Raw genomic sequence first — 21,745 nt, 5'->3', positions numbered from 1 at the left:
CAATTCGTCGATTTTGTTGACAATAGATCGTGAGTTGGTCAGGAAAATGCTTGGGAGTGGTGGTTTAAATGGCTGCCTCTTTAGTCTGGCTTGCAGACCAGACCGGCAGCCCCGCTTTTGTTTGCGTTCCTTCCGCCTCCTACGACGCGTAACTGAGCCAACAACGATCCACTGAGCGTCCAATGGCCTCGCTATAATCGGAGGGATGTTGTGGGAGCTTTGATACTCCTTTGTCATGGGCATCCGGCAGTTGTATCCGATGCTGTATAGTTCCCCTCGGTCATACGTGAGTTTCGCTCCGCAATAGTCCATAATAAAACATAAAAAGACGACACAAAACATGGTAAAAAGCCTAAGTGAAGAGCTCAGAGCCGCTGCGTCTGTGCGCGCCGCCATCTTTCTTCCCTAACTCCCCTAGGAGCGCCCCAGCCGCCGCTACCGACCACCGGTCCCGAGGCAGAGGGCTCCACAGAGGAAACACTGGAAGGATTAAAATACGTGACATGTAAAATAACAAGAGCTAATATGGAAAATATGTAAAATGTATGATGTAAAATATCCAATAAAATGTGATTAAACAAATAAAACAACATAAATGTATAACACAACAGTAATTACAAATAAATAAGTTAAACAAGCAATGCAATAAATAGTAATCAGTTAAAAGCTAAACTACAAAGGAGAGTCTTGAGCCTGATCTTAAAAACATGAACATTCTCTTCTTTAAACATCTTTGGTGTGTTCTTACTGTGTCTAGTTTCTTATTCCATTTTTGGTTCTTTTTAAAACACAGGAAAGATTTCTCTTCACCGTTTGCTGACTGCAAAACGTCCTCAGAGCTGACGCTGATGGTGGCGTCGCTTCCTACTCCGTTTATCCGTGGGCAGCGGCAACGTCCTCTGCTGCCCGCGGATAAATGGAGTAGGAAGCGACGCCACCATCAGCGTAAGCTTTGAGGAAGTTTTGCAGTCGGCAAACGAAAAGTTAGCAAGGTAAAGAGAAACCTTTCCTGTGTTTTAAAAAGAACCAAAAATGGAATGAACGTTCTCTGTGGCCCTGAGATGCTCCGGCAGCCCGTTCCAGAGGCGAGGGCTGTAATAACTAAGACGCCTCGCCGTGAGTGTGAGTCCTGACTTTAGGAATGACAAGGAGACGGCTGCCAGAGGAGTGCAGGGACCGCAAGGGTTCATATGTTAAAAGCAGTTGTGAGAGCTAAGATGGGCCAAGACCATTAAGACACTTAAAAACCATTAAGAGTATCTTAAAATCGATCCTGAAACATACGGGGAGCCAATGCAGTGATACTAAAACCAGAGTGATGTGCTCCCTCATCCTGGTCTTCGTCAGGACACGAGCTGCTGAGTTTTGTAAAAGTTGTAGACCTGAAGTGCTCTTTTTGGGAAGACCAGAAAGCAGGGCATTACAGTAGTCTATTCTACTGGTAATAAAAGCATGCATCAGTGTCTCTGTATTGGCCTGAGAGAGAATGGGGCGGACTCTGGTGATGTTCTTGAGATGATAAAAACTTATTTTAGTAATGTTTTTAATGTGGGGGATAAAAGTCAGCTCAGAGTCGAAAATCACGCCCAGGTTCTTCACTTGTGAAGATGGATTAAAAGACATTGATTGTAGTTTTGGTAATGCTCGATCTCAGTGCAGCTTTTGATACTGTGGACCACAACATCCTTTATGATAGACTAATGAACTGGGTGGGACTTTCAGGCACAGTCCATTGTTGGTTCCAATCATACCTCGCAGACAGGAGTTATGTTGTTTACATTGGTGAACACAAATCAAAGCAAATCTCCCTGACATGTGGTGTCCCCCAAGGCTCGATACTTGGACCACTGCTTTTCAATCTCTATGCTCCCACTGGGCCAGGTTATTAACAATAACAACGTCGCCTACCTCAGTTATGCAGATGACACCCAGATCTACCTAGCTCTATTACCAAATGAATCTGGTCCCCTAGACTCACTCTGTTAGTGCCTAGAGCAAGTTACTGACCGAGTGCAATCAAGTGTCCTCCAGTTAAACAAAGACAAGAATGAAGTTATTCTCTTTGGAAATGAGAAGGATAGCATGGAAGCTAATCCCCAACTTAGCTTCAAAGAAATAAAGACAAAGACTCAGGTTAGAAGTGTTGGTGTTACCATTGATTCAGATTTATATTTTACTGGTCACATTAAAGCTGTAACTGAATCAACGTTTTATCATCTCCATCAATTGGCATGACTCATAGGTCTCATGCCAAAACAAGACCTAGAGAAACTCATTCATTCGTTCATCTCCAGCAGGCTGGACTATTGCAATGTTCTTCTAAGTGGTCTTCCCAAAACAGCTGTTAAACAACTGCAGCTTATTCAGAATGCTGCTGCTAGAGTCTTAACAGGAACTAAAAGAACCGAACACATCACCCCTGTTCTTAAATCTCTACACTGGTTACCAGTAAACTACAGAATCAACTTCAAAGTACTTCTACTAGTTTAAAAATCCCTCAATGGCATGGAGCCAAAATACATGTTGGATCTCCTTCCTTTTTATACATCCAGCAGGGCTCTGAAATCTTTAGGAAACAGTCAGCTGGTAGAACCTCGGGTCAGAACCAAACAGGGTGAAGCTGCTTTTAGTCACTATGCTGCACACAGATGGAATCAGCTTCCTCATTACCTCAAATTTGCCCCAGCTCTTGTAACTTGTAATTCAAAATGAAAAACCATCATGTATTAACTCCTTCACTGCCAGCCATTTCCTGATCAGAAAAGCCCTTCGCTGCCCGCGTTTTTCAGCGTTTTAACAGTTTTTAAGAGTCACAGAACATTGCTCTCTATGATGATGTCAACGCCAAAACTACCAAAACAAAGAGTAGACTCACCTCTTACATCCTGATCACGTGACGTGTGACTTATGCGCATGAAGATCTTTTTTAGAGCGGTGATGTTTGTTCTCACGGTGCGGGGGCTCGTTCCAACGCCCACACAGTAAAAACATGCAAATGGTGAGTGGTTGGATTTAAAATGACGACTTGAGTCGTCATTGGCAGTTAATATTTAACTGACCTTTGAATAAATGTTTCTTATACTGCACCTTCTGCACTGTAACAGCTCGCCTTTTGACTCTGCCTTTTATTTGTTTGTTGAATCTAATATTAATATCTATGTCTTTGTTTGATTTATTGTTTTTGTTGTTCTTGTGTCTGTAAAGCCCTTTGAACAGCCTTTGTAATGAAATGTGCTATGCAAATAAAGCTGCCTTGCTTTAATCAGTCTGTTTAAGTCCTGTCACGTATGCAATAACGAGTCTCCATCAAGACAAAAATAGCCATTTGATTCCAGAAATAGTAGACCATGTCTTAATTTGTAAGTTCCTGATGATAATGGCTGCACTATGTGTGTAAATATTAATCTATCATAAGAAAGTGCAAGTTAAAATATCTTGCAAAAATACATCAGAAGACATGATTTGAGCTGTTTTGTGCTGAAAAGGCTGAGCCAGTGCAAGGAAACCCATGAATTTAAAACAAGCAGTAACATGCACAGACGCACTCAGCAGGCATGGACTGTGATGAGGGCTGACAGCTTTCTGTGGCCAGATATACATATGGTATTTGGTTTTAGCGAGGGAGAGTTCACATCCTTACACACACTCATGAACACTGTGATGCACTGGTCCATGCACTGGTGTGTCAGGCGAGCATATGAGAATCAGCATGCAGATTAGTGAGAGAGGCAAGGATGAAACATTGATTAATGAAATCGTGTCGTCATGTTGGGAACTTGAAGTGTTTGTGCAAGCTGCAAAAACAGAAATAACTCAGCAGTGTGACGGGAAATGGTGTCTTTGTGTGGATCTTTGTGTATGAAATTGTCCCGGTGTGTCGACACTTTTTTCTCACAGAGCTGCTGACAGTGTGTGAATGTTTAATGAGAAGATTTCATGATTAGCACAGGAAGACGATGAGCATTAAAAGAAATGACTGACGGAACTAAAAAAAGATCAAAATATTAGCATCCTAATTCTGCTGCACATCAAACTGGCTTGTTTCCATGACCCAGATGTGGTCAAATAGGTGTGTTGTGTAGATAAAAGAACTTCTTGCTGTTTACTGGAAGTTTTTGACAAATATCTCAATAATTGACTAATATATCATACCTGGATGGAGCAGAACGAGTCTCATCGGCTTCCTAAATGCATTTATATCATATTAGATTCTGGTTTTAGTGGAACATGTTTAGCGTTACCGGATAAAAACACCTTTTCACATCAAAATAGCATCTACTACTTATGTTTTATTATCATTTTACCTCAAAAAGATGTATTACTTGAGGATTCACTCTGTTTGAACTTTCATTCAGACAGATGGATGCACAAATGTCCCCCCCCACACACACACACCAGGGGTCCACAAACTCTAAAGGGCCCAGGGCAGCAAGGGCGTGAGCAAAATACTGTATCTGTAATCTCCTGCTTTATATTAAAATGTCCACCCGGGCTTTTGCGCTGCACAGACGCTTAACTGCCTATGACTTTGAATGTCAGTTCAGAGTGGTTGAGAGTCAGTCTCATGCAGACTGACCAATGATGAGAGGCCCGACTGCAAATATAGCGGAGTGCGCGCCCCGCGCTGACCGCACCAGTGAGGTGATACGCTCCGCTCCGCAGCAGCAAAACGCTTCGAGCACAAATAAAACACAGAAAGCATGAAAGGATATGAGCCGACATACAATCGCGTGTTAAATTTGTTTTTGAGGTGCAACACTTCCATAATGTTACTGTGGCTGTTCTCAGCAGGCATCTGTCTGAAGCGCGTCAACGATCAGAGCTCTGCACCTCTCAGCTCTAAACAATCCCCCGAGAATCCACATAAATAATGTAGAATAACCAGGATCGTTTTTGTGCTATACAATAGTCTACAGTCCATCTTCCCAAATGTGTTTCTGGTCCTGCAGATTTTTCTAACTCTACCAGTTACAAATTGTGAAGGGGAACGATCATTTCACAAATGGCAAGAATAAAAATTACTAAGAACAACACAAGCTCAACAGCGCCTCAGTGCACTGTTACTGATGGCTATTGAATCTCAGCTTGTCAGGAATCTGGACTTTGATGACATTGTAAATGAATTTACTAATAGAAAGGCCAGAAAGCAGTTTTTTCTGAAGGCAAGAGGGGAGAACAGCAAGAGGACACAAAAAGAGGAGGAAGGAGACAGGAGTCAAGAGGAGACAGGAGACAATAGGAGGAAGGAGACAGGAGACAAGAGGAGGAAGGAAACAGGAGACAAGAGGAGGAGGGAGACAGGAGACAAGAGGAGGAAAGAGACAGGAGACAAGAGGAGGAAGGAGACAGGAGACAAGAGGAGGAAGGAGACAGGAGACAAGAGGAGGAAGGAAACAGGAGACAAGAGGAGGAAAGAGACAGGAGACAAGAGGAGGAAAGAGACAGGAGTCAAGAGGAGGAAGGACACAGGAGACAAGAGGAGGAAGGAGACACATTGTGCCCAGGGGCCCCTGCAATGACAATTCGGCCCTGGCTTCAGCTACTGAGCAAAGCTGAGGCAACACAGGGAGCCGTTGGTCATTTATAAGTTGTCAGTCTGCGGCGATAATGTGTCACCATCATGCGTTTTTGCAAAGATTGAGCGGAATAAAGTATGTTGAGGGTGTCTCCGCACCATCAGGGCCGTCCTTTTAGCTTCAATATAACTTCCTTTTCATGCAAACTGAAGCAACGTTCCTTACGTTTTTTTTTCTCTAGCCACTAATAAAGGTGTTTGTTCTTCACAGTCCCAGTTAGGTGATGTGAAGACCAGAAGCTCCGCATCTCTGCATCACTCCAGTTTGCCGGCTCAGCTGATTCAGTATACAAAAGAGAACCTGACGCGCTTACTTCTCATTCTCGTTATTGATGTTTATCCTGTAGATTTCATGCAAACCTATGTAGGGTATTGGTCCAGTCTTACATAAATAATATAGGGGAGTAAAAGGAATTTGGTAACTTGAATAATGTGTGCTGAATAATGTGAAAGTGTCGAAGAGCTAAAAAACAAAACAAAAAACAAAATGGGGACAAAATGCACCAAAAATAGTGGTAACTATGGTAATCATGATAGTTGTTCAACAATCAAATCGAAGGACCCTGCATCGAAATCAAATTGAATCTTGAGATACCTAAAATTGCACACCCATAGACAATAGGCCTTACAAACTGTGTATTGTAATGGATCATGAATCATAACTTAATGGGTCATGAAGCTTTAAATATCTTTATCTTCTTGTTTTTTTCCCTTCTCTTTACTGAACTTTTCTTCTAGGATGAATGCATTGCTTCCACACTGTACAGCAGGAGCTTCACAGAACAAACTCCACACTACTCTGTATTGCTTAAGGGCTTCAAGCAAAGCAGTGAAGATGACATAGCACAACTCTACAGCACAGATGAGCCTCAGTCGGAGAAAAAAATCAGTTTTCCCACCTTTCATTTAGTGGAATAACTGATTTTCATATTTTTATGTCCCCTTTTGTGTCTTTCTGAAATGCTGCAACTTTCTTTTCACTTATTTTGCCTTCTAAACTTTACCACCATAAACCACACACACACACACACATGCATGCATGCACGCACGCACGCACACACACACACACACACACACACACACACACATTTCTCTCCATCAATATTACTTTGCTGACATTTTCTACCCTGTTCAAGCATGGATATACGGTGAAGGGCACCACAAAAGTTAATGAAATTTAACAAATGGATGCATAGAATCGAAAAGAAGAGAGGAAAAGAACAGCAGATAGTGTATGTGTGTGGGTCACAAACATAATCAGCATGATCACATCATTACCGGGGGCCACCGCAGCCCATGGTGGTTTGATGTCGACAATCACTGCACGCAGTCACACACTCACACACCCACCAAATGTGCATTATAGTGTCAGCCAATTAGTTGGACTGATGGGGTGGAAGAGGAGGGAGAGATGGAAGATGAGAAGATTCCACATTACATTTCTCATTGTCAAATCTTTAGCGCCTTTTGCACCCATCCACCCATCAGTGTTTGGTTTATCCCTCACCTCATCTCTGTCTTTCTCTGCAGGATGTGAATGCTAGTCTTTTTTGACATTTACTGTGAGACATAAATCCCTTCAGACTTTTTCCCACTAATTGGCATGTGCTGAATATACACGTAGCAGAAGAGATGATGGTTTAAATACGAGCATTTTTTTCACATTGTCAAGCATGCATAAGTGTGTGTGAGTGTTGCTCGTTTGTTGAATAAATGTGCATTTATCTTTCACACATTCAAAATAATGAAATACCTGAGTAAAGCCTCGTTCTTCTGGAGACAGGTGCTTGGTATATTTGCCGTCTGAAGACTACTAAAACCTGTCGGGTTAATTGCTTTTCATAGGTGACTCACAAGGCAGCTGCAACAGTGTCCTTTAGGAGAAGCTGGATGTGATTGTGTGCTATCCTTATATGGCAAACCTGTCAATGTACATTTCTAAATGTAGATGTTAAAATTTTGAATAAGGTTTTGGCAACTCATCTTGAAAAAGTTCTTCCTGTTATTGTTTTGGAAGACCAGAATGGTTGCATCAAACCACCTGTGTTTTAATGGTTGAACACTTGTAAATGTGATTCTTTCTCAGCACTTGACCACTCCTCCAGTGGCGGTTATTTCTCTAAACGCTGAAAAAGCTTCATGTGGAGGGGAACTTCCTCTTTGTGGTTTTGCAGATAATCTTTTTTCATGGACCCGATTGTTATATGAATCACCCCAGACTAGTGTGTGCCCGAATAGCGTTTCCTCCAACTATTTCACATTTCCACATGGCATAAGGCAAGATTGTCCATTATCCCCTTCACTTTTTGCAATTGTCATTGAACCCCTGTCTGTGGCCTTGAAGTCCTTTTTAACTTTAGTGGTGTTTTCCAGTCAGGCTTTTAAGTAAAATTGTCCTTATATGCAGACGACCAACTATTGAATGTTTCTGATCCCCTTTTTTTATGATTACTGGTGATATTTCATCCCTTATTTAAAGAGAGGACATTGCATATTTATGAACAGCAATACAACTGTAAATATGCCAAACTGTAGCCTTAGGCTAATTTCCATCTGCAGTCCTATGGCAGGTTAATGTTTAAAGAGATAAGACTGATGAAAAGACAAAAAACAGTTAGGAACATATTTTATGAAAAAGACAAGAGTAAAAACAAAAAAAAAAGTGTCATCTACGATTGCATCTTTATAGCCTCAGTTTCAACTTTCTTTTGACAGTTCAATATGTGTTTATTGTTTAATAAACCAAATAGAGTAATAGTTCACTTTTATTATAATGTGGCCTCATCCTGGATGAGTTGTAATTTTTATTTAAAATACATTAATTAGACACTTGAAGGAAACCCAGAAGCTTAAACAAAACAAATGCTCAACAGACTGACCTCCTAACAGAAGCTTCCAAAAAGCCTTCTTTTGTTAGACATGCCCACCACCATTCAGCAGTACAGTGATCCCTCGCTACTTCGCGGTTCGTTTATCGTGGATTCACGACTTCGCGGATTTTTTCTTTCTAGCCTTATTCAAGGGAAATTTGCCGATTCGCGGTATTTTTCACCGATTCGCGGTATTTTTCTGTCATGTTTTGGGGTAAGTGTCTAACCCAAGACATACAGAATCAGACTCGAGTCGAGGTAAAAGATAAACAATAATTTTATTTTTTAATGATGAGGAGAACTGAGGGCGCACTGGTGATCCAGCGGAGGGTAAACCAGGAAGCAGCAAAATGCAGAAGTTCAGGGTGAATGTGGAGGGGAGTTGAGCCGGGGTGATATCCAGAGGCGAATTGTAGATTTCCAGGTGGCAGGGTAGACGGATGAGGAGGATGAGGACGAGGTAACGGAGAGGGAGCGTGAGCACGGTGGAGAGCGGGACGGCAGAGCGGAGTTGGTATCCAGGCAGCGAACCGGTGAGTATCCAGAAGTCTCCAAGACGGGAGCGAATCCGGAGGAGAAGCGAGTCAGGCAGTAGTTAATCATCCGGCGTCGTATCTGGATAACCGTCCTCCTTTTAAAGCCGTCCTGCTGATCAGGCTGATGAGGATCAGCTGCGCTCCCTCTCCTGTTAAATAAATACTGTAAATATGGTGTCCCTACTTTGCGGATTTTCACCTATCGCGGCCAGATCTGGAACGCATCTACCGCGATAAACGAGGGATTACTGTATTCATTTTGAATAAAAAGGAAGGATAAACAAAAGCATTCACACAGGTAGCGTCAGAAAACGCATATTTTATTATCTACAGAATAGAAATCAGTTTGACTTACCTGTAGACCTTTCTTACTGGTACCCCTGCACTCTTTCTGCAAAGGCCCAGTGCCTGCTTCAAAGCATGGAAACCATTTGTTGGCTTTTATCATCAGTATTTTAAATCTGCATCTGCTTTTGTGGAGGAGAAAAGTCAGGATGTCTACATTTATTTATTTTCCTCACCCATACAGTCTCTAAATCTCTTTTACTTGCAGCTTAATCAGACGCTTTGAGCAGAAAGGGTGCATCAGGCCTATCTGCCATGTTATTAATATGATCCCCAAAGTCTGATGTGTATTTGATTGGTATTATTTTTACTCCTGTGTCTGACTGAAAATTATTCACTGTTGAGATACTCACATCTCTACATCGTGATGAAATGAAGAGAATTAGAACAGCCAACAGTTTTTCAGCCTTTCCTTGTTGCAGCCAGCTGAAATCCCATATAGGCTGTTTGCAGAGCTCAAGTCAGTGATCTGTGAACAGCAGGATCTCATTTGAAATGGTTGGAGTTAGAGAAGTTGTCTGAATCTAATTCAGTGAAAATTCTTAAAGACATTCTGAAAGTGTGTGTTCTGTATCATGAAGTAGGATGCTGGCTTGCAAGTGAAAACTATTCTTTAAACTGACCCATTTAGCCTTTTTTCTAATGTTGAGACTTTGCATTAGCATCACAACGTAGGACATCGTAAACCACCTTTAGTTTAGGAACTCAGGAAATCTTTTTTATTCCTTGTGTGTTGTGATCTGATATAAGAAACCCCTTCATTAAATCAAGTACAGGAACGACGTGAAATTTCTCAAAAACTCACCAATAAAAGTTACATGCACAGCTGATTAAATCAAGTCATTAAAATCTAACTTTATATGTTTTGTCTTTTGCTGGCCCTGTGGGGAATCCTTGGTGCATGTCTGGCTCTAATTAATGCCTTTACTGCAGTCTCTTACTAGACAGAGAGATGGAGCAAATGAGAAAAAGAGGGAGGAAAAGGGAACAATCAAATATTGATCATATTTGCAAAAAACTGCTGCAGTTGTTCAAAGCCCTTGATGACCCCACTCACTTGTAATAGTAAAGATTGTCTGAATGAGAAGAAAAGGTGATTAGTTAAGTCAAGAGAATGCATGGCTCTCCTGCAATGCGACATAGCACAGGCTTCTTAATCTCTCCATTCTAAAGGTTGTGCCACAACTTGTTCGCTTTGTAATTTATACCAATTATTGCTCCATTAGTGAGACCACTGTAGGGCAGTAGAAGATAATGATGCTTATGTCTTGAGTTGGTCATCAATATAAGTTGAGTAAAACACTTGAATAGGTGAAGTTACCTTAGGTCCAGTCTTTGTGTTAGTCTTTACACCTAATAAATGAAGCATTTGAAGAGAACAAAGTACGGCGCAGAACAGAAAGGAAACTTATTGCTTGCTGGCTTCTCTTCATCCTACTGATGCCCTTCAGAGCCTCGGTGGTGTGGCCTCTGGTGACAGGCTACTTGGGGAGTCCAGGGTTTCTGCGCAGTGGTCAATGGTAGTAAAAGATAGTAAATGAGTTAAGCTCAAATTAGGCCCTTAAAAGAAAGTAAATATGTTTGTCTGGTAGTAAATCTTTCTGATTTGGTAGTACATTTTTCTCCCCACTTTAATAGAAGTGCTGGTCATACAATTAGAATATCTGGACAAAACGTATTTCAGTAATTCCATTCAAAAAGTGAAACTTGTATATTAGATTCATTCGTTACGCACAGACTGATATATTTCAAAAGTTTATTTCTTTAGTTTTAATGACTAACTGACAACTAATGAAAATCCAAATGTCAGTTTCTCAGAATACTCAATTCAATTCAGTTCAAATTCAATTCAAAAATACTTTATTAATCCCAGAGGGAAATTGATTGCGGTAGTAGCTCAGAATAATAATAATAAATCAAGTCATCAAAGAGTTGTTGTATGGCTGTTGGCAGGAAGGATCTCCAGTAGCAGTCAGTGTTGCAGTGAAACTGAAGAAGTCTCTGACTGAAGACACTCTTCCGTTGTCGGACAGTCGTGTGAAGAGAATGCTCAGGGTTGTCCATCATTTTCTTGATTCTCTGGAGAATCCTTCTTTGCATGATCTCCTCCAGCGGTTCCACAGTCGTCTCCAGAACAGAGCCAGCCTTTTTTATTAGGCTGTTGAGCCTTTTCAGGTCCCTGCTTCTGACGCTGCTACCCCAACAGACGATGGCTGAAGAGATTACACTCTCAACAACAGACTTGTAGAAGATCTGGAGCATCTTGCTACAGACATTGAAGGACCTAAGCGTCCTCAAGAAGTGCAGTCTGCTGTGTCCCTTCTTGTAAACAGCTTGGCTGTTCTTTCTCCAGTCCAGTCTGTTGTCCAGGTGAACTCCAAGGTATTTGTATTCCTCAACCACCTCCACTTCTGCTCCCATGATGGAAACAGTGTTTGACTCCACCCTGTTTCTTCTGAAGTCTTAAATCATCTCCTTTGTTTTGTTCACACTCAAGGTCAGATGCTTGTTTCCACACCATGCCACAAAGTATAAGAAGTATTAGAGTATTGTGAAAAAGTGCAATATTGAAGACCCCTGGTACCACACTCTAATCAGCTAATTACCTCAAAATATCTGCAAAAACCTTTACATGATCTCTCAGTCTAGTTATGTGGGCTACACACTCATGGGGAAGACTTGACAGTTTCCTAAAATATGACCATTGACATCTTACACAAGGAGGGCAAGACACAAAAGGTCATTGCTAAAGAGGCACAGAGCTCTGTGTCCAAGCAGATTAACAGAGAGGTGAAGGGAAGGACAAGATGTGGTAGAAGAAAGTGTACAACTAGGAATAATTGCACCCTGGAGAGGATGGTGAAACAAAACCCATTCAACAATGTGGGGGAGGTTCACAAAGAGTGGACTGCAGCTAGAGTCAGAGCTTCAAGAACCACCACACACAGATGTATGCAAGACATGTTTCAGCTGTCACATTTCTTGTGTCAAGCCACTCTGGAACAAGAGACAGTGTCAGAAGCATCTCACCTGGGCTGAAGGCAAAAAGGACTGGACTGCTGCTGAGTGGTCCAAAGTTATATTCTCTGATCAAAGTACATTTAGCATTTCCTTTGGAAATTAAGGTCCCAGAGTCTGGAAGGAGAGGAGAGGCTCAGAATCAACGTTACTTAAGATCCAGTGTAAAGTTTCCACAGTCAGAGATGGTTTGGGGTGCCATGTCTGCTGGTGTTGGTCCATTGTGTTTTCTGAGGTACAAGGTCAACGCAGCCATCTACCAGGAAGTTTTAAAGCACTTCATGCTTCCTGCAGCTGACCAACTTTATGGAGATTCAGATTTTATTTTCCAACAGGACTTGGATCCTGCACACAGTGCCAAAGCTACCAGTACCTGATTTAAGGACCATGGCATCCCTATTCTTGATTGGCCAGCAAACTGGCCTGACCTTATAGGGTGTTGTGAACAAGAAGATACAATACGCCAGACCCAACAATTCAGAAGAGGACCACCATCAGAGCAATGTAGGCTCTCATAACACCTGAGCAGTGCCACAGACTGATGGACTCCACGCTACGCTTCATTGCTGCAGCAATCCAGGTCAACGGAGCCCCAACAAAATATTGAATGTCAGCATTTCAAAAATTCCTTTTTTTGCATTTGTCTTTATATATATTCTAATATTCTGAGATACTGAATTTGGGATTTTCATTAGTTGTCAGTTATAATCATCAACATTAAAAGAAATAAACATTTGAAATATACAGTGATCCTTGCTTACCATGAGGGTTATGTTCTAAAAATAACCTGCAGAAGGTGAAACCCATGAAGTAGCCAGTAGTATTTTTTTACAGTTTTTATAGGTGTTTTATGGCTGTAAAACCCCTCAGTTCACACTTCATACACTTTTCTCAGACTTGCATTAACATTTTCACACTTTTTTGTCTTGTTTAAACACTCTCAATGCACTGTAAAAAAATCAAATAAAAGCACGCTAAATTCAGCCAAAGGTCAGAATTGTTTTCAGGTGTATTTATTAGTTTTCCGTTAACTTTTATGGGCAACCTGAATGTTTTTCCTCACAAAAACACAGCTAGAACACCAAACGCTGGTTATATTACGGCCATAGCTTCTAAAACCAGGAGAGACCCTGAACTCACCAAGCAAAGACTTGGTCACACCTGATGCTTTTCCTCTCAGCCGTGGACATTTTCTCATTTTAGACACAAATTGTTCATCTATTACCAACATCTATAGTTACAGCTAGCTTCTTCAAACAGCGGCCGATTTCAGTCTCTGATTGGTTCTTTTTTTTTTTTTTTTTGCCCAGTCCTGCCTTTCCAAATAGCTGATTGGTTCTTTTATCTGCTCACCTATCTTTTCCATTTTCGGATTGGATTTTCATTAATGTCAGCTATTGTCGTTGCCTTTTATTTATTTACCGAAAACTCCATGAAACAGCGAAGCCGTGAAGGGTGAACCACGCTATAGTGAGGGACTACTGAATGAGTCTGTGTGTAATGAATGAGTCTAATATGCAAGTTTCACTTTTTGAATGGAATTACTGAAATAAATCAACTTTGTAATGATATTCAAAAATTTTTGGCCAGCACCTGTATTGCGTCCTTGTTTTGCTGAGCATGAGTTGACTTTCATTTTCTCCCCTGTTTGTGTTTATGTATGGGTTGCTTGGTACTCACACACCTGAGGCCTTACTGTGAACCATTACCTGCTGTGCGTGTGTGTCTATATGTGCACTATGAGTCATGAGCATGTATGCGAGGGAGCCTCTCTTTCCCAGTGTGTAGTTGTGAGTTTAATTTAATATTTTGTGTATGAGAGAGCTAGCAGAGCAGATCAGTGTCCATGCTGAGGGCTTTGTCACAGCTGACCTATATTAGATGAAAGCAGCTGGATCAGTGGCCTGCAGGGACAGTGAAAAAGTTGTGTTCGAATTATCTCTACTGCTAGCTAGGCAAACACACCATGCTCGTGTGCACACAAGTACACACTTATTTACACAATTCCCAGCAAATCAATAAACACATATGAAAGCATCAGTCATTTTCTGCTGGGTGAGCAGCAAACACTCATGTGCCTCACACAGCGCATATTAAAGCTGTTATGCGATGACTGCTGCCTCTGGGTGCAACTGCATATCATGCATATCCGTTGCACCTAGCAAGGTATAATTAGCAGGTGATCAGAACTAAAATGAATTCAGACCCTTGTTGTTGCAATCGGGGATTCTAGGAACACATCTTTTCTCTTCACATGGATTGCACTATTAGTGTAGTCTGCATATTAGCTTTCGCTGCCATGGAGCGCAAATCTAACACACTGACGCTGAGCAAATGTTTTAATGAGGCACAGGAAAACAAGCCTGAAGAGTTAAGCAGCAGTAATCACTATGCTAATGCTAAGGCTAATGGAAGGGTAATAAAAGATGTGGAACCCTGCGGGATCCTTTAATGCTCCTGCAGATGGTCTGATAGCTTTTAGCATGTTGTGTATTAAGACACAGGTGATTTTACACCATGACATCATTTTATAAGTACCTCCATCTAAATAAACAAATTCACACCCACACATAGTTTCACACGAGGCAGCAGTTCTAACTCTCTAGATGTTTCAGGTAGGGCTGAAATGTATCATGATTATTGTAAGGATATCGACTCATATTACTGCAGTCTAATTGTATTTTACTATAGATTTTATTTTATTTTCCCATATTTGCTTTCTTCTCTGGGGTTGAAAACATTCAATAGTTCAGCACTTGTTTGCATGCAACTGGCAGAGAGTCTGCAGGATGAAAACATGTTGCGTGGAATTGTTCTGGGGCAGCGGTGGCACAGGAGTTAAGTGTTTGCCCCATAATCGGAAGGTTGCAGGTTCGAGCCCCGCTCAGTCATTCACTGTCGTTGTGTCCTTGGGCAAGACACTTAACCCACCTGCCTACTGGTGGTGGTCGGTGGGACCGGTGGCGCCTGTCAGCGTACCTCTGGGCAGCTGTGGCTACAATGTAGCTCATCACCACCAGGGTGTGAATGGGTGAATGACTGATTGTGTTGTAAAGTGCCTTGAGGGTTCCAGGACACTATAAGGTGCAATATCAAATATGCAATGCTCACAGAAATAGCTTGAATTTCACAAAAGTAGCAATGAATAAAAATTCAATGAAATGTACTCAGTGAAAGTCAGATATTGCTTTTCAACCATGTTTCAATAGAATTATTTAAAAAATTAACTAATTGAACAGGCCTGGACTAAAATGATGGTACCCTATAAAAGGACAAGGTGTCTACTAATTAGCTTCACAGGTGTCCACAATTTAGTAATCAGTCAGTGGGCCTAATTATAGGGCTCCAGTGGTCACTGTGTTGTTTGACATGGTGTGGCTGACAATTTTTTTGGGATCCCAGTGGGTCATGTGAGTCCTGCGGGATTCCCGTGAAAAGGGAGTAACCTTATTATTACTCATGTTACTGGGACAAAACAGGGAAAAAAAATGAACAGGAGTGGGAAAGAGTGGGAATAGAAAATGCATTGAGATATCTGTTCAATATGAAACGCTCTTCTTTAAAATTTGTGTGTCGTTTTAATTTATATTTAGTTCTGCCTGACCTTTCCGACTACAGTGTTTGAGAAAACGCGTCGGTCAGTCTGAAATTACTGATGTGTTTTAATATTGTCAGATGAAAACCCCTAAATTGTTGAACATTATGGCCGATGTGCCTCTTCTGTGCCAAATAGGGCTGGGCGATATGGCAAAAATAGAATATCACGATTTTTCCAATATTTTATCACGATTTCGATTTTATCACGATTTTTTATCCATGAATAGCACGACTTCAATTGCGTATTAAAGAAGAGAAACATTGAATAAATAAACATTTATTCATATTAGGGATAATCAACACAGTGCTAACACACTTATACTTTAAACTCACACCAGAGATGATAAAAGCCCTGAGAAAAACAATTACAAAAATCAGTTTTTCTCGTTTTTCAAGTAACTTAACATAAATTAAAATCATAAACACATTTAAAGTGCAAACATGTCAATTGCAAATGTATTGTGCAAACATTAACTTGTTCAAAATACTATGTAGCTCCCAGTTGCTCATGTAGTGGATAGTTAAGCTCAAATACGGCTCTGATGTGCGGCTGGACCAGAGATCGCTTGTGGTAGCAAACAACTGCGCATTCTGAATATTTTCTGCAACTCTCTCTTTGCATTCAGCGTACATGCGTGGAATGGCTGTGTTCGAAAAATACTTGCGGCTGGAAAACTCGTAGCGCGGATCCAATGTTTTTATCATTTTCTTAAATCCCACTCCTTCTACTGTTCGCACGGGACACAAATCTTTAACCAAGTGGTACGTCACTGCGTCGGTCACGCTGTTCCATCGTCTGCTGTCTCTGTCGTAGGGAGTGAGTTTTGGGAGTGTTTGTTAGCGTTTGCTGCCAGAAAGAAGCACTAGCCACTGCCGCTGTAGCCGCAGGCTTTTTAGCTTTAGCTGCCAGCTGGCTCTCATTGTATTGTTTGGGATGCCTTCTTTTCAAGTGATTAAACAAGTTTGTGGTGTTGCCATGACTTGCCTTGACGCTCTCCTTGCAAATGAAGTTTCGCTGCTCTTTGTCATCTGGTGAAAAACCAATCCAGTTCCATATAATGGACGAGGCGTTCCTCTTCGGAACGAAAACCTCGTTGTTGCTCTCAGCCGCGGCCAAAGCCATGTTTGTTCACACACAGGTGAAAACAAGCGGGGCACTAATATATTACTATGACTCACTCTGATTAGTTAGGGGTCAAACAAAGGCGTGTCATTCGCCTGAGGTAAGTTCCCTTTTCATCCAGAGGCAGAAATTCAACAGCAGAGCTGTGAATCGTGATAAAAAGGTCTCTCAAAAATGACAGACCGTCAGATGTGTAGATCGTAAAGCAGTCTAAAATCGTCATATCGCCCAGCCTTAGTGCCAAATAAATAATCTTCCTGAAAATCACAAATTGCAGACTGTCTGTTGATAATTTTCTCTGATTCCGTGACAAAGGCATTTTTTTTCATTAATCCATCAGAGTTCGTCTCTGGTCTCTGCAGCAGCAGCCTGCAAAGATCTGCCCACCGGAAGCTTAAAGCAGCTGTATTACAAACACGAGGTCATTTCTTATTATTGTGGCATTTGTGCTAAGCTAAAATGCCAGCAGTTTATTAGAATAGTTTAAGTTGAACTGTTTGTTAAACAGGTTAACAAACAGCTGAGATAAACCCGCATCTCTAACTTTCAGTTTCAGTCTTCAGCTACCTCTTATAGGAACATCACACACAATAAACTATTCTAAATTGAACAGGCAGCTAATAGGGAAGCTAAAACTGGAGAGACTCTAATTTCCCTCTGGGATTAATCAAGTATTTTTGAATTTGAATTGAATTGAGATGTGAGATGTGTTTTTTATTTTTTATTTTATTCTCATCAGAACTCTAGCTGCAGCATTTTGGACAAGCTGAAGACCTTTGACTACGTTCTGTGAACTTACTGTTAATAAAGAGTTACAGCAATCCAGTCTTGAGGTGATAAATGCATGAACTAGTTTTTCAGCATCACTCAAACAGGACGTTTGAAATCTTAGTAATATTCCTGAAGTGGAAGAAGGAAATCCTACAAACGTGTTTAATGTGAGATGTGAATGGCATGTTCTGGTCAAAGATAAGGTTAATTTAATGAGATCAGATGACTGACTGAGCTTCATTCAAGTTTCCTTTTCAGAAGTTCAGGTCCAAAACACGTGGGGGGGACATCTATTTCTATTTTTATAATCTACCTAACTGACTAGGTGAACCAGGTTTTATGGATAAATATAACTATCGCCAGCGGAACAATGGAAGTTTATCCCATGCTGTCTAATGATTTTACCATTTGGACAGGGACTTGTCTGCAGGTCAAAACTACGTGGAGAGGTACCTTTCCCGGATCAAAGAGGGGCTTTACTGTAAAGAAATGAGAGTGTAGCTGTGGAATTAGTTGTCCTCTGATGTCTCTCTTTCCCTCTTCCTTTTGACAGACTGGCCTCTCCCACATTAGGTCATGGAACACCATTTCCTCATGAGACTGTGGTAAGTGAAAAGTTTGCTGATCATTTGCACAAATGATTCTTAAGTGCCACATGTGTCCACATTTAAAGTGACAGTGTGTATTTTCCCTGCCGATAGGGGGCAGTACACCTAAATGATTGTAGGCAAGCATTACTTTTGTGTTCAAGTAAGAACTTATCAACGGATGGCCATTAAGATAAAAAATCCCCAGGAGCACAACCTCCAGCAAAATTACAAGAACATCAGACTCCCTTTAATCACTGGCCACGAGTGAAGAGGTAAATGTGTAAAACAACAACATGCATTAATGGTGAAAGTTTTGTAACCATTTGTTACAAATCAGTAAATGCATTCTGTCCTCACGGGCTCCCATAGAAGGAAGCATGACATCCAATATGGCACCGCCCAGAGACTTAGGGTGTTTCTCAATGTCAAGGAACCTTGCCTTGATGTCTTAGCCCCGCCCCAGTTGCCTAGGAGACACGTCATCAGGAGCCACCAAGATGTGTTCCAATCGGTTCCAATGTTCATGTTCTACCAAGGCATGTGTTCTCCTTTTGTTAGCTGTTTAGCTAGCTGAGCAAGAATACACGGGAGGTGTCTTGTAGCCTAGCCTTGGTCAAAAATTACCCACAATACACCGCAGTATTTTCAAAAGGATGGTCAGAAGCCGGCAGCTACTTTGGGGACAATTTTCAAGTTTAAAAGTAAATCAGCTAATTTAAAATGTTTTTTTTTCTTTAGATCCAAAGAAGTTTTCTATTGTTGGTTAGTTGCTTAGTAGTTGCAGCTTCGGTGGCTAGCGGGTTGTAACTCACTTATATTTTTCATTTAATAAACATATACACAATTTAAAAAGTAAAAGGCTCGTTATATATTTATATTGAAACTAACACGTATAAAACATAGCGTTTGCCTCCCATGTCACATGACGTGACCACCGTGGAAGCCGTGGTCACGTGATGCAAGTCTGTTCCTTTTAACCGTTTTCTTTGACCAGGGATGGACAGTGTCCTCGTAAGCAAGGCACATGGCCTCGCAAGGCAAGGCACCTTGACATTGAGAAACACCCTTAGACCCACTCCCATGTATTTTAGAACAGATTTGGATGGTTATGTTATGAAACTGCCAATATTTTTCATCAACTTGGCATCTTTCAATTCATTTACAGCAACATTTTAATGGGCATTTCCCATGAGTGCATGAATGAGTGCAGAAGCTGTGACACCTGAATGTGATAGAGCTGTCAGATCAGAGGCTGGGAATGGAAAAATAAAAAATGGCAAGCAGGGCTGACCGATCGAGTTGGCCCGAGGTTGTTCGGCTAGTGTTTGTCTACTCCTTTTCCTCCATCTCTCCTCCATTCTTTCTCTCCAGTCTTGTCATTTCTTTGACGTCAGGGCTCCACAGTCCATCTGGTGTTTAGCTGTGCTCTGGAAGTATTCTGTCTCAAATAGGTTCAATTTCCAGAACTGTCTTCTATGGATCTGCCTTTCAACCATGCTGCATATTGTATATTTATTGTCCTTAATCCCCCATTTAGCCATCAGCATACATGATGAAGGTGCAGTTACATTTCTCCACATCACCACCAAAAGAAAAGCCATTTATAAAATCATCCTGGAAACATTCCTGGTTGATCATAGATGCTTCACTATGAAGTAGGTTGTGTCAGCTGCATTTCATCTTGGTCTGTTTGGCTGAAAAGGGAACTGAGCTCTAATTTATGTGTTGATCCACGTTCCAAGCCTCACCTTTGAATAACGACTTAATGAGGGACATTGTGAATGCAAGAGACCACAATGAGTTTCCTCTGCAGAGTGTGGGCTTAGAAACAGGCAGAAACCAAAGTAAAACCACCTCTCCATCACGTCAAATATATCTCAAAGACACCTGATATGTTTAGAAAATGAAACCTCACATCTGATTCAAAGGTTAAAATATAGTCAAAATGTAATGAAGCAGTAATTGGTGGAAAAATCAAGTCATATTTTGAACAACATTTACTCTTTTCAACTCCTCTTCATGTGCTGCCTGTTGACTTGTGCATGTTCAGCTGAGAAGGATGGATTTACCCAGGCTAATCTGTCAAGTGAAGCTGATTCCCGAAACAAAGAGAGAGGAAATTTAGATTAGCCTATCTGCTAACATTCTAAGAAAATAAATGGTAAATATCCATCATTGTAATCAAGATGATTACAACTATGATTCATTTTCCTTTCTGCAATAAAGATAACTGAATATCAAAAACATGTAGTTTCTTAAACAAACGGACAAGAAAACATTTTTGCCTCATGCTCACTGGCAAAGAATCACGAAGGACAAAAACAAACACACTTGTTGGCGTTTAGCGATAGCAGCTCAGTTTTGTTTATAGCTGGAGATACTCTTTATCTTTGTCTAAACTGTAGATCACACGCCTTGTCTTAGATATGCAGCTGATGAAGCGTCTGGATTGTGCTGAGATTCTGGGACGTGAAAGTTGTGCTATTGTGAAACTCTAGCTTGGTGCTACGTTAGCTTAGCACTAAGCTAGTGGTCTTGTCCATCAGCTTGAGTTTAAAATAGTCCCACACTTTGGAAACTGTTGGCGTTTTCTGGGTGTCGTCACACCCTTTGCTTGCTCACCTTTGCTTAGCTGCCATATAAGTTGCTTTTATTACTCTGTCTTATATCATGTGTGATAAAACAACTGTTGATGAGACATCTGACCATTACTGTGGTGTTCCTCAGGTACTGTTGGCTATAAGACAGGAACATCTTAGCTGACTCATGTAAATAAATATCTCTAATATGACGCAGGAGGAGAAATGAAAAGTTCTCTGTGACTGATTGCGTGCATTTAAATCCGTGACACGTCACATTTAATTTGATCAGTCAGTGAAGCTTGGCTGGTAAATGCACTTCTCATCACAGACATACAAACGTACTTTATTGTCTCTTTTTTAACAGACCTTCTCTGGATGAATGTTGTGGTTCATTAAATTCAGCAGAGATTTCCATTCATGTTAATCTATCAGTATGCAGATCGTGACATTTCAGATTGAGCTGAAGTCAGGGAAAGATGCTGATTCATTAGCTGATATTTTGTTTTCCATTATCTTTCAGCAAATAGGAAAAAAAATACCACTTTGATTTTATTTCATTTACTTGAATAATGTACCATTGTTTTTTTAACAATTAAAAATATGGTGAAAAATATGTTGAGTCTGGATTGAACATGTGCTTTTGCTAAAGGCACATGTAGTTTTAACAGTAACTATTCGTAAAGAAAGCATGGGAGCTGACAGCTCTCCTGTAAAACTTTTTGGGATTTTTATCTTGAG

General features: G+C 40.9%; 1 protein-coding gene across 2 annotated transcripts in view; it reads left to right on the top strand.

Moving 5' to 3' along the window:
* The window catches only part of dlgap3 (discs, large (Drosophila) homolog-associated protein 3), a 219,827-nt gene that overhangs the window by 87,356 nt on the left and 110,726 nt on the right, over positions 1–21,745 (top strand). For both annotated transcript variants that reach the window (XM_054744733.2, XM_054744729.2), the window contains exon 2: positions 18,389–18,440. The gene's annotated coding sequence lies outside the window, so the exon portion shown is untranslated. The remainder of the gene's footprint in view (positions 1–18,388; positions 18,441–21,745) is intronic.

Source organism: Nothobranchius furzeri, chromosome 11 (assembly GCF_043380555.1).
Source record: "Nothobranchius furzeri strain GRZ-AD chromosome 11, NfurGRZ-RIMD1, whole genome shotgun sequence".
Classification (NCBI taxonomy): Eukaryota; Metazoa; Chordata; class Actinopteri; order Cyprinodontiformes; family Nothobranchiidae; genus Nothobranchius; species Nothobranchius furzeri.
This window is presented reverse-complemented; position numbering and strand designations above follow the sequence as displayed.